This window comes from Diuraphis noxia, unplaced genomic scaffold (genome assembly GCF_037042655.1).
Source record: "Diuraphis noxia isolate RWA-SAM2 unplaced genomic scaffold, SU_Dnox_SAM2 contig0001, whole genome shotgun sequence".
Lineage (NCBI taxonomy): Eukaryota > Metazoa > Arthropoda > Insecta > Hemiptera > Aphididae > Diuraphis > Diuraphis noxia.
Window position 1 is genome coordinate 98,078,016 of NW_028301711.1, and position 13,500 is coordinate 98,091,515.

Below are 13,500 nucleotides of genomic sequence, written 5' to 3' on the forward strand. Positions count from 1 at the left end.
ATTAAAATTGGCTGTAGCGGAAAAAACAAGGCACAATACAGCACGAAAAAGACACAAATTACAAGCTTGAAACGAATAATTAACAAAAGTAGAAAACGCAAATAAATTTGAAAAAAGAACGGTAATCTAACAACTTTATCAGGTTTATTATCAATGTTATCAGTGAAAAATAAATGTTATCATTAAAGGCCTCCAGAACAGGCCAATTTATTGGCCAATCGTAAGCTAACCTCAAGTTAACTAACTCTCACTCATAAACGCGTGGTGAAACCGAAAAAATTATAACTCTGGGTTACTGGATAACTCGGAGTTAACTAATCTAAACTTTAACTCCTACATGGTGAAACCGACCATTAAAAAATATGGCGTATATTCAAGACATTATTTACCAAAACATCCCTGCCTATATTAGTATATAATATTAAACTTAAGTGTATTACCTTTGTTTGATTGTTAATTTGATCCATTATCGTGTGAAATGATGTGACACAATATACCAGCTAATTGATTGCAAAAATGCCGGATAATGGTGTAGGTATTACTCCTCAGTCTTGAGTCTTGAGTCTTCACAAATCACAAAATATAATATCGGCAGTATCCGTAGAGACGCCGTTTTACACGAGACAGATTATGAAGAATTAAAACGTAATGCACAGAACACGCGTGTTAAGGTGTAATTGGTGTATATCACTATACGATATGATATACCATTATAATGTTATAATGCGTAGCTCATCCAATATCCAAATCCAATCAAAAATATGAAAGTCAGAAAGTTGAGTTTTATAGTTGCTGGTTACAAGACGGACCACAGAGGCACAGACGGGACGGCACACGGACACGAGTCACGAGTATTTAGAGTATTATCAGCGACATGGAGAACATGATGATAAAAACGGTCGAACTATTTTACACGTGTAAAATGTGAACGCGTCAGAGTGATATAAATAATATTATCGGAGCCGCGGTTCTACGCTCGTTGCGGGTTTATCCTGAAGTGTAGTCCACCGTCGAATGACGTTCAAAGTTTGGGTATTGGTGTACAATGTAGAAACACGAGGATTGAATAGATGTATACTTATTGATTTATTGAATTAAACACGGTATAGAATATAAATGAATAAAATATTAACACTGATATATTAATACTATGAGAGGCTCTGATTAAGATATACGTGACGCTCTGTAATAAAACTTAAAAGATGCTTTGCAGAGTAACGCTGGTGTCGTTCACTCTTCTCATCAGACTTCACTCGACTGACTGTCGGGCACCGCCCGGGCCCGTCGCAACGGTCTGTCCCGGGGACTTTGGTATGTGCTGACCCAGCCGAAATGGTCACGTAGGCCATCGTGAGAACCAAAATGGTCACACACTCATTTTCCCCTGAGTCAACACAACTGAGCGTTTATATGCAAGCCTCCATACACACTACGTACATACATGTATACATAATATATATATGTACACACATACATACTTGCCTACATACACACTCACCCATATACAACATACCCCCAGCGTTAAACTGGAGCAGTCCCTGCGACCTAATTCATTACTTTTACAAATCTCTTAAACTACGGGTACACCTAGTTACAATACCGCCACATGGTGTCTGTAATGCTTAAATTAACTTAACTTACTTTTATCTTAAGGCAATACAAAATATATATATTTTTTTTTTTTTTATATAAACTTAAAGGTTATCTTGGTCATTATTTGAAAGATTGTCTGCTACCTCTGGACTATACATTTTTACAACCTTATTTCTAAACTTTATAACTATTGTACCTATAAATATTAATAAAAAGGTTATTGTTACATAAAGAATGGTTATGTGGAATTCTACTTTAAATATAAACAATGGTGCTATAGTTTTGGGCTCGAGTTTACTCGATTCTATCGCTTTATGGGCTAGGGAGTTCAAATCCTTAAAAATTTTTACATTAGTGAGGTTCTGCGGTAATACAGAGCAAAGAGTTTCTGTCAACATTGATTCTATATTAAACTTCCGATTTTCTGGTATTATATCTATCTGTATATCTCTATTGGTCTTAGAAAATGGTACGAGTACACAGCTGTCCGTATAAACTTCGCAAGACGGCGAGGCGGTCAACCTACCCACACCCGAGATCTCAACTCTAAAGGTCTGCGGAGGATCTGTGCACGTAATTGTACATAGGTCTGGTTTAGTATAATACAGCCAAGAGTTTGCCTTTGATAACCGATGCCAAATAGGTGTCTCTAATGTTACCAGTTTGAATCTACAGTCTTTCAGGGGGTTAAGAAAGTTAGTTAGATGTGACAACTCACACAAGTCGGATCCCGTTCGGTAGTGGATCGGTTGATCACCCTTACAAAGTGTATATACCCCCACCTTGACACATGATTCCCATTGACTAACCTCTAATGAAATAAAATGTTCGTTATCATTACTTAATGCCAGGTAGTCGACCTCAGGGGCAATTAGGGCTATGGTATTTTTATCATATTGGATGGGTAGTGAAATAGGGTGGTACATTGTATACTCCTCAACAGATATTAAAGGTATTCCTATATAGAAAACTAAGTATTGCTCTTGATGAAAGATTGTTAGGTCCGAAATTTGGAGGAATTCTGTTAGAGATTCTGTTTTAATGTCTAATGGTAATGCTGTTCCAGCTGGTAGATTCATCTTAATTTCTCTCAATTCTGTAAGGAACCTCTCCGATGAAAACACGCTAGTATGTATTTTTCCATTCATCGCTGAATTGATTATGGACATTAAATTTTGGGTTTGGTATGAGTATTGGTTAAGTAGAATTTCGAAAAGAAGTGCCTGTTCTAGTAACCTTGTCTTGAATTCTATACGGTCGAGTTTTTGTACTATTACTTTCGTTTGCTCCTGTAAATATTGAAGATTTTCTTCGAGTTTTTCCTGATGCTGTGAAATCTTTGCTATCTGATTATCTGTTTCCACCTGCATGATCCTCATTCTTTCTGAATTTAGGGTGATGTTCTGACTTTTGCTTTGGCTTAGGGCTAGTATTTTGTTAAATATGAATTCCATATCGATATTGGAGCACATGCCATACAAAACGTTTACCATCCGTTGAACTGTGTGGACCAAACTTCGTCGTAACCTAACTTCCCTCGAAACATGAGGGCCGTGCCCTGACTCATTTTTACGTCTTGCGATATGCAATGCGCGAGGCTGTAATCCGATGGTGCGTCGAATAAGTCTCCCGGTTCCTCTTTTACCATACTGTTGATTATAGACTTGCCCTTTATCAGTTCCAAGTAGGTATCAAAACTAACGCGGGTGACTGGGATAGATGTTTTGTTTAACATAACTCGCCCCATGCGACTGAGTGCATCCGCATTCGTGTTTGCGACACCTGGTTTATAGATAACTTCGTATTGATATTCTGATAATTTGATTCTCCATCGCATGAGCCTTGATCCAGGGTCCTTAACATTGAATAGCCACGTAAGTGGCTGATGATCCGTATAAATCTTAAACTGCCTGCCCAGTAGATAAGGCCTAAAGTGCTTGACTGACCACACAATGCTCAGCAGTTCCTTTTCCGTGGTACTGTAATTTTGCTCCGCCTTGTTTAGCGTACGCGATGCGTAAGCAATGGGAAGATCTTGCCCTATTTCCCGGCCTTGTGAAATCACGCTCCCAATTGCGTACTGACTCGCATCGGTTGTTAGGATAAATGGTTCCTCGAAGTTGGGATACTGAAGTATAGGAGCTTGAATGAGCTTCTGAATGAGTGCCTCAAATGCTGCTTGACACTCCACAGTCCACTCGAAAGGTTGTCCCTTCTTTAGTAGATTTGTCATTGGCTTGGCTATTTGGCTATAGTTTTCAATGAATCTTCGATAATAACCCGATAGTCCGAGAAATTGCTTAATTTCCGTCGGATTTTTGGGTACTGGATGATCTCGAACGCAACTAATTTTTGCCGGGTCTGGTTTCACACCAGCATCTGTAATAAGATGTCCAAGGTAGATAACCTCGCGTCTGAGGAATTGACATTTGCTTGGCTGAAGTTGTAAGTTGAATTTTCGTAAACGTTGGAATACTTCTTCCAATCTTTCCTCGTGTTCAGTCAGATCGACTGCGTATATGATTATGTCATCCAAGTATACAAACGCCTTGGTGCCATTTAACCCTGTCAACACGTTGTTCATTAGACGCTGAAAAGTGCTAGGGGCCCCACATAGTCCGAAGGGCATTCGAACAAACTCAAAGTGACCTTTGTCCGTTGAAAATCCCGTTTTCTCAGAATCTTGCGGACGAATTGCGACTTGATGATATCCACTGGCGAGGTCTAGTGTGGTGTAATATCTGGAACGTCCTAGTTGGTCCAGAATCTCATCGATTCTTGGGATTGGGAAAGCATCCCCGATAGTTAACTGATTAAGACGACGGAAGTCTACGCAGACTCTGAATTGCGGTTTTCCATTCGCATCTGGCTTCTTAGGTACTACTACAAGAGGTGCATTCCACGGTGATTCTGATGGTTGAATAATGTTATCCTCTTCCAACTTTTCCATTTGTTCGACTATCACCTGCCGATGAGCGTAAGGAAGCCTATATGGCCTGATGTTTACTGGAGCTGTTCCCTCCGGAATTTTAATCTCATGTTGAATTGCTGTGGTGAACGATAGTGGCTCCCCCTCGAGATGGAACAGATCCTGATACTTTTTACAAATTCGCCACAGGCTGGCCTGTTCTTCAGGATTTAGATGCTCCGTCTGGATATATTTTGCTAATTCTGTCATTCGGTTAGCCTTGCTTTCCTGCTCTTCTATTTGATTACAGAGATAGACGCTTGATTCCTTGAAGACTTCATGTTGTACACCTCGTAGCTGGGGTGGGGAGAATTTTATGGAGTCCTCTGATGGGTTTATTATTGAAACCACAACTTGTCCATCCCTTACACAATTGATAATGTTTCCCAATAAAATTCCCTCTTCTCCGATGCTCTGTGCATGTATTATTAGGGTTGTTCCCTCTTTTTCGTCTGTCAAAACAGGTACGAGAGTTTCTGAACGTGGTTGGATGATTAATGTTGGTGAAAACTTCTGAGGTTCTGGAGGTTCTGGAGGTTCCGGCTGATTTATAGGTTCTATCGACAGCGTAGAGGTTCTGAAGTTAATATTTATTTCCTTGTCCCGAAGGAATGGGGTGCCCAAGATTCCTGCTTCTGATATCGGAAAGTTGTCATGTATGACCTGGAACGTGGCAGTCGTAACATTCGTTCCAAGTTGGACACTTAGGGAGACTGAACCTAAGGTGAACACTGGTTGTGAATTGATTCCTGTTAGCTTGTAGATGGTGGTTTCATCGACCAGAATATTTTTTTTTAACTCTGAAAGCTTTATCATGTTGACTTCACTACCGGTATCCACCAGCAACTTTACTTTTTCCTTTATACATTGAGCAATCCTGAGCGAGATCGAATTATTTATTAATGTGGCTGAGAAGTGGAGGGCCGTTGCAGGCTTAAGACAGCGCTTTGAATCTGCTGAACCGAACGCGCGCTGATTGTGCTCGGCTCGTGCCCGTTTTCCGCTTCCTGATTCTCTGTTGCCTTCTCTTGTTGATTCTCCTTTTTGCTGTTAACATATTTCCTTTTCCGGCACTCTTCCAATTCATGTCCTACTTTCTTACAATACCGGCATATTAATACTGTTTTAACGGCATTTTTTGAATTTTGGTTTCCGCTCTGCTGGCTGGCTTTATACTTTTCTTGGTCCCATTGTGAGGCTCTGCAATCCTTAGCGAAATGGTTAGTTCTGCCACACTTGAAACAACCTTTATTGGCGCTGACGTTCTTTCTGTTCTCATTTTGTTTAGACGTTCCGGGGTTGGGTTTGGGCGAATGTTGCTGCTGATTTTTGGCATTAAGTTGCAGGCTAAATAATTGTGTTTCCTTTGCCAGGTTCTGTTCCGTTTCCTCCTCTAAAGCGAATATCAGTGCGTCGCTCAGTTTTTTTAGGGCTTCGCGCTTTTAATAATATTCGATAAGACTCGGGTAGACCACTTATAAAAGCGTTGAGCACTTGATTGTGTAACAGCCTGTCAATGTCCGTTTCGTTCGTATAACCTCCCCCTTCCATTGTTGCGCCGATTAAATCGTGTAACAGTTGCTCCATTTTGTTGTAATACTCCTGTACCCCTTCGTCAGGACTCATTCTACATGTTAGTAATTTCATGTGTAACTGTGGAAGCAGCTTCTTCGTTTCCGACATTTCCACAATATTTTTCCGGAACTCCTTATAGGTCGTTATGTCCTTGTACCTCAATGATCGCAATGCTCTTCCTGATAGCTTTATTATCAATCCCTGTACTAGCATCTCTATCTGTTCTGGATTGACCATCCTGACTGCAAAATCGCATGCCCTTAAGAAGTGGTATGCCTGGTCGGGGCTCGCCCCATCAAAGTTCGGTACTACGCGCATTGCTGCTTCGACACTTACTCCAACCTTGGGTGCTTCCGTCATAGAATCTGAAGCTACAGATTTGTGCTGGTCATCCATCTTTCTTATTTGTTGCTCTGGGTTGTTCTGATGTTCTGTCTTATGTGAATATTGTTGCTTTTCACGATTTGGTCGAGGTTCTGGATGCTCTGTTATTTGTTGATGCTCTGGAGTTTCTGTGTGTGGCTTGGTCTTTCGACTCCTTAATAAATACCTAGTTGACCCTAGCAGTTCGTCCGTTCGGTCTATTGTATCCCTTGCCCTTTGTAAGACCCCACTACTTGGTTCATAAAATTCACCACTAGACGGCTCACTACTAGAGCTATCCAAATCTATTAAATTTAAATCAATGCCATCATTTGACCCTGAGTTCGACATGCACTAGCAAAAAGGCCTGATTATTAGATAAATTAAATATACTGAAGCCAATTATTATTATATTTTTTTTTTTTTTTAAAAAGAAAATCCCACTGAATTAGATTAGATTTGATTTTTTTTTTTTTTAATTAAATTAGCAAAACAATACGAGCAATACTAGATAAGGAAAAAAAATAATAATAATAACAATAATTATTATACTAAAGAAATAAGTACTAGATAATTTAACTGCCCCAAGTAATTACAAATAAAACTTACGAAACGACGTATAGTAAATACTGTTGCATCCTGATTGTGTTGACACTTGATTGTTGTTGTCTACCGCGTGATAAGATTGTGCGCTGTATAATTGAATTGTTCCACTGACCTACTGCTTGGTGTCGTTGACCCACTGCTGGCGACGTTGACCTTGCCCCTTCTCGTGCTGCGACGGTGCGTACCGAAACGAAGACTCCTCCCTGACGGTGACACTGTGTAACACGGCGGCGGCAACGACGACGACGGCGGCGACGACGACGACGGCGGCGACGACGACGACGACGACGACGACCGAACTCTCCCGTAGATGTGCTCGGAGCGCTGTCTAGTATCGTAACGTAGTAACGGGTTGTCCCGGCGGCGGCGGCGGCTGCGGCGGCGACGACGACGACAACGACGAAGCCGACCGAACTCTTTTCGCCCGTGCGTACGGTGCGCTGTTTCGCAGCTACTATGTATTAGCGACGCCGCGTATTAAAATTTAAATATTATATACGGCACGCGACAACGAATGTAATGACGGCGCGTATGGTACGAGTACCACTATTTTTTTTCTTTAAAAAAAAGAAAAATCTTACGAACTCTGCGAACGGGTAGCCTTGACGACGGCGCGGGACGATAATGTCGGCGCGATCGTCCGGTGATATAGTGACACTGAATATACGTATAATGTATATACCCGAGTGTATATATATATATATCTTTAATATCGTATACTCCGCTGGTCAGATGTAACGACAAGTAGCTACGACCCTACCGGCAGTAGCGCGTATGTTATCGATAAACACTAATACACTATATTACTTATATTATATGTATATTGTATACCTTATGTCACTCGTGTCTCTGATTACTGAACGATTTTCTGTAGGTTTTCTGACGATTTTCTGTAGATTTTCTGTAGATTTTCTGACGATTTTCTGTAGATTTTCCGTCGATTTTCTGTAGATTTTCTGTCGATTTTCTGAAGATTTTCTGTCGATTTTCTGTAGATTTTCTGACGATTTTCTGAAGATTTTCTGTCGATTTTCTGTAGATTTTCTGACGATTTTCTGAAGATTTTCTGACGATTTTCTGTAGATTTTCTGACACCAAAACCGATTGAATTCAGACGGCGGTAGCTTACGTAGGTTCTTTAGAGATCTCCAAAATTGTACTATCGCAAAATAAATTACGACAATTTTTCCCTTTTAGAGATCCCACCGCTGCCACCAATGAAGTGTAGTCCACCGTCGAATGACGTTCAAAGTTTGGGTATTGGTGTACAATGTAGAAACACGAGGATTGAATAGATGTATACTTATTGATTTATTGAATTAAACACGGTATAGAATATAAATGAATAAAATATTAACACTGATATATTAATACTATGAGAGGCTCTGATTAAGATATACGTGACGCTCTGTAATAAAACTTAAAAGATGCTTTGCAGAGTAACGCTGGTGTCGTTCACTCTTCTCATCAGACTTCACTCGACTGACTGTCGGGCACCGCCCGGGCCCGTCGCAACGGTCTGTCCCGGGGACTTTGGTATGTGCTGACCCAGCCGAAATGGTCACGTAGGCCATCGTGAGAACCAAAATGGTCACACACTCATTTTCCCCTGAGTCAACACAACTGAGCGTTTATATGCAAGCCTCCATACACACTACGTACATACATGTATACATAATATATATATGTACACACATACATACTTGCCTACATACACACTCACCCATATACAACAATCCCAATAACTATATATAACTATATACACATTAAACAAACATAAATACATACATAAACACACACACATATATACATATATATAATATAAATGTATATTTATAATTTATCTATTTATCAATTATCGCAACCGACTAGAATAAATAAATATATATATATTTTAAATTGATATATATATATATATATTAGGGTGCCCGTTATTTATAGATGAACGATTTTTTTTCTTAAAAATACGAGGAGTGCTGCCCGGGTAATTTTTCCTATTGGTCTAAAAATAAGATCTGCACAATTTGAACTTTATATGACATCATTAACAGGGCGCGCTCTAAGCTCAAAGTTTAGAGAAAATGTACAATTTTTTAGTTTTTTAAATATTATCGCACAATTTTTGTTTTTTCCTGAAAAGTCATTAAGAACTTTTTTGTAGAACTCGTTATTTACTAAAAAAAAGTGTTCTTATAATTTTTTCCTACACTCAATATTTTTTTGTAAAAATTAAAAAAACTAGATGAAATTAACATTTTGTGAAAAACACACGTTTTAATGTTTTTTGTAATTATCTCTCTAAATATTAAAGATACACAAAAATCATATACTACTAAAATTGACCTAATTTATTTTTACTAAAATATATGTGACCAAACAATTTTGTGTTAAACTAACTCATTTTGATTAAATTGAGAAAACATACAAAAATAACTAATTTTTCTGAAAAACAAATTTTATAAAAAATACTTTTGTTTTCTTGTATTTAAATATTCAAAGGAGTGGCCAAAGCATTTTTTGTTGTTTCAGGATACGTAGATCTATAGTCCTTGACTGTCTGAAATAATATAAGAAAAATCTAAGTTTATTTTGAGTACAATATATTTTAAGAATGTTAAAATTACTCACTTGTAACAAAAATTGTTTTTGAGTTTCGTCTCTCGTAATACTGTTATTATAATCTTCTACAAGTTTTACGCCCCTTTCAGCTGAATCGTTGACAATTCTTAGTTGTTCAATGATAGTTTTTCCTTTTTGGTAAGCACTTGAGTTAAACCATTCAGACGGATGAATATGCAAAAAGTTTTCAATTTTAAAACGCTGAAATATATTTGCCGATTTTTGACTTAACAGTGATACTAAAATTTCTTTATCTGGTTTGCTTAAAAATGTTGTTATTTCACTCATTTTTAAGTTCAATTTTTTCGCATGTACTTCAGGTTCATCGATATTGATTTGCTCGTTTATATTCTTTGCCATCATTACTTTTGTGTTAACATCTATACTTTCATCAAATAATGCAAATGCAGCACACTCTTCGGTTAAATAGTAAAGGTGGTTAATAAATTTACTAATTGCTACTTCTGATACATTTTTGTCTATTTCTTCGTATTTTTTTAATTCTCTAAGAAACTTTATGTCGTTTAATGGAGCAGATGCGGCCTCCACGGCATAAATCCAATATATTACATAACATTTTACAATAAATGACGTAATTTGAAACAACGAATTTTCTTCTAATTTTGATAACTTAAATTCTGTTCGAAATAGATATAATTTTAAAGTATATATGGCTTTTGCCATCCACCTTGCCATGTGATATGCACCAGGTTTCCTAAATTTGATTCCACCTGGAGGTACACCACCAAGATAAATAATTGACAAATCCAAAAGCTCGCGGTAATCTTCACGGGGTAGTTTTTTTGAAATGGCAATTTTAAGTGACATTAAAATGTCATCTAAATTGTTTTTGAAGACTTCTCGTACTCCCGTACTATTTATGCCCGGAACAAAATTTTGAGTATTTATTTTGGACCAACTAGCTTGAAATCTTTTGAATAATGGTATGTCTGGTCCAGATACGGTAAACTTACATTTTGTAAAAACTGCTGCTAGTATAATTTCGAACACGTGATATCGACATCCAAAGTATAATACGTCCCTTTCTAACTTCTGCTCTAGTATAGTACAAGCTCCTTTCAATCTGCCAGTGTTTGACGCTGTTGTGTCAAAACTAAAAGCTTGAACATTTTCTATTAAATTCCAGTCTTCTAATGTGTCGTATATGGCTGACGCGACTTCATTTCCAGTTGCAGCTGGTATTTCTGGAACTCCTAGCAATTGTTCAATATTTGTACTTGTTCCAATTATTGACAGTCTTTCTACTGGTCTGCCCGTTATATCATGTAGTAATTTAGTATCCCATGTACAGTGATTACTTGGGCATTCAGCTTACTGAAATTTTCTTTAATTTTTTCAGTATATTTTTTTCGAAAAATATTACGTTGGTTTCTTATAGACGTTCTATTTATAACATAATTCGACGGATCTAAAGAAACAGCTTCCATGAATGCCATAATTAAGTGTAAACAATCTCGTTCGCTAATTTTACATTTATCTAATGCTGCAGCTAAACGTGAAGTCAACAATTGTTTACGAGCTCTTTTTTGGGGGTTTGAAATATTAGTTTCTTGCTCTTGAATGTACTCATTTTCACTGTTATCTTCTTGAGAATCAGAATTTGTTATCTCGAAGTTCACTTAAATAAAAAGAAAAATATATTATAATCAAATTAACAGTTATTTTTTATTTTAGTTATGTTAAAAACTTACTGTCAGTAGCTGAAGTGGTCGGATTGTCTGAATGCTTACGTTTTCTCTCTTCTTCTCTATCTAATCGTTGTAGTCGTCTTTTTTCCAAATTGTCTCTTTTTTTATCAATACCAATCATGCAACCCGTACGTCCTTTCTCACGCTGTTTGATTAAAAATTGTTTATCTTCTTCAACGGTCATTATTATTAAGGAATTTTGATGTGATATATCAAATAAATCATTCATAGAGTTTGAAAACTCTAATCGCTTATTAATTAAAACTTCACTTGTTTTATTAATACTCTTAGATAAATTTTGCCATAATTCGTACAACTTTTTAAGTCTTAACTTACATTTATGGGGCTCTTGTGTTGGAATCCGAGCTTTTTTCCAAAAAATATTACACTCTTCAATGACTAAATTTGCACTAGTGTCTAAGTTAAAACCAACAATTCGCATGTTATAAAACAAAACCTGTAAACAAACTCCATTTGATGGTAGTTTACTACCAGTTATTTGGTGCTTATGATGCCCTACGAAATAAATTTCTTGTCGGGATGATGACATTATGAATAATTTAATATAACTAATAGGTAACTATTTAAAACTACTTGTGAAGAAAAAATCAAACATTGACGTACTCAACGGTGCTCGGTTAAAACGAAACTATTACAGATAGCATTAAATGATATCTATTTAATTAACGCGATTACATTGCCGATATAAAAAAGGTTTTTCTAATCTAAAAATAAACATAATAGCGTCTTATCCTAGGTATATCATTCTTATTTCAATTATCATGTTAAAATTAAAATAAAACCATCTGTTGAAATATACAATTAATATAATATGTAGTTAGGCGTCAGCCTTGATACGTGTGTAAAATTTAGTAACTAGTTATAATATACGAACGGGATTTTTTCACAAAATGTTAATTTCATCTAGTTTTTTTAATTTTTACAAAAAAATATTGAGTGTAGGAAAAAATTATAAGAATACTTTTTTTTTAGTAAATAACGAGTTCTACAAAAAAGTTCCTAATGACTTTTCAGGAAAAACCAAAACTTGTGCGATAATATTTAAAAAACTAAAAAATTGTACATTTTCTCTAAACTTTGAGATTAGAGCGCGCCCTGTTAATCATGTCATATAAAGCTCAAACTGTGCAGATCTTATTTTTAGACCCATAGAAAAAGTTTCCCGGTCGGCACTACCCGAATTTTAAGACTTCAAAAATAACGGGCACCCTAATATATATATATTATATATATAATTATTGAATATTAAATTTTGTTTACCTATTAAAACATCTGTAGTACTTCTTAAAAAGACGTTTATAGGATATGATCAAATGAAATTATAATCAATAATACAAGTATTGACTTCCATATGATATCTACGTACAACATCCCAAATACAGTCTCTAATAAACTTCTAACGGTTGTTAATTTTAAGATCACTTGAAAATGATTGTGGTGAACGTTCATTGTATATTAATTAGATGTTCCTTTTTAAATGTTAAATTTAATATTTCTTTAACATCCCCTTTATATCTAATAGTTGTTTTAGAAAGATGTACTATTTAAGGACATCAATATGATGTTTTGGTTAATGTATGGTACAGTGGGATATGCTCTGCTATTTGAATTTATTGAATCATATAGTGGTTGATTAGGAACTGGAGTTTCTAATTTAATGATTGTATCTTCAGTATCCTCTAGAGGATGAATACCAGTTAGGTTATCATTAAATAAAAATTCCTTTAAATTGTCCAATGCTCCATCGCAGTCATCATTTTCACAATTGGATCCAATTGAACGACTTGACGTAAGGTTATTAATAACTAATGACTTGAAGGAAGAGATCAAATTTGCGCAAGTTGGTTTTATATTGCGCACACCATGACTTCTGATAGAACCAAAAAAGTTTTCTATTGGATCCTGGTTGAAGTTCCGCAAAAGTATAAGTTTGAAACCATCTTTAAGGAGGCGTTTACAAAGTATTTGTAATCCTTCTATAGTTCTTATCCAATTTATAACAGATGGCACTTGTTTTTTGGTTTTGGTTTCATATTTTATATTTTC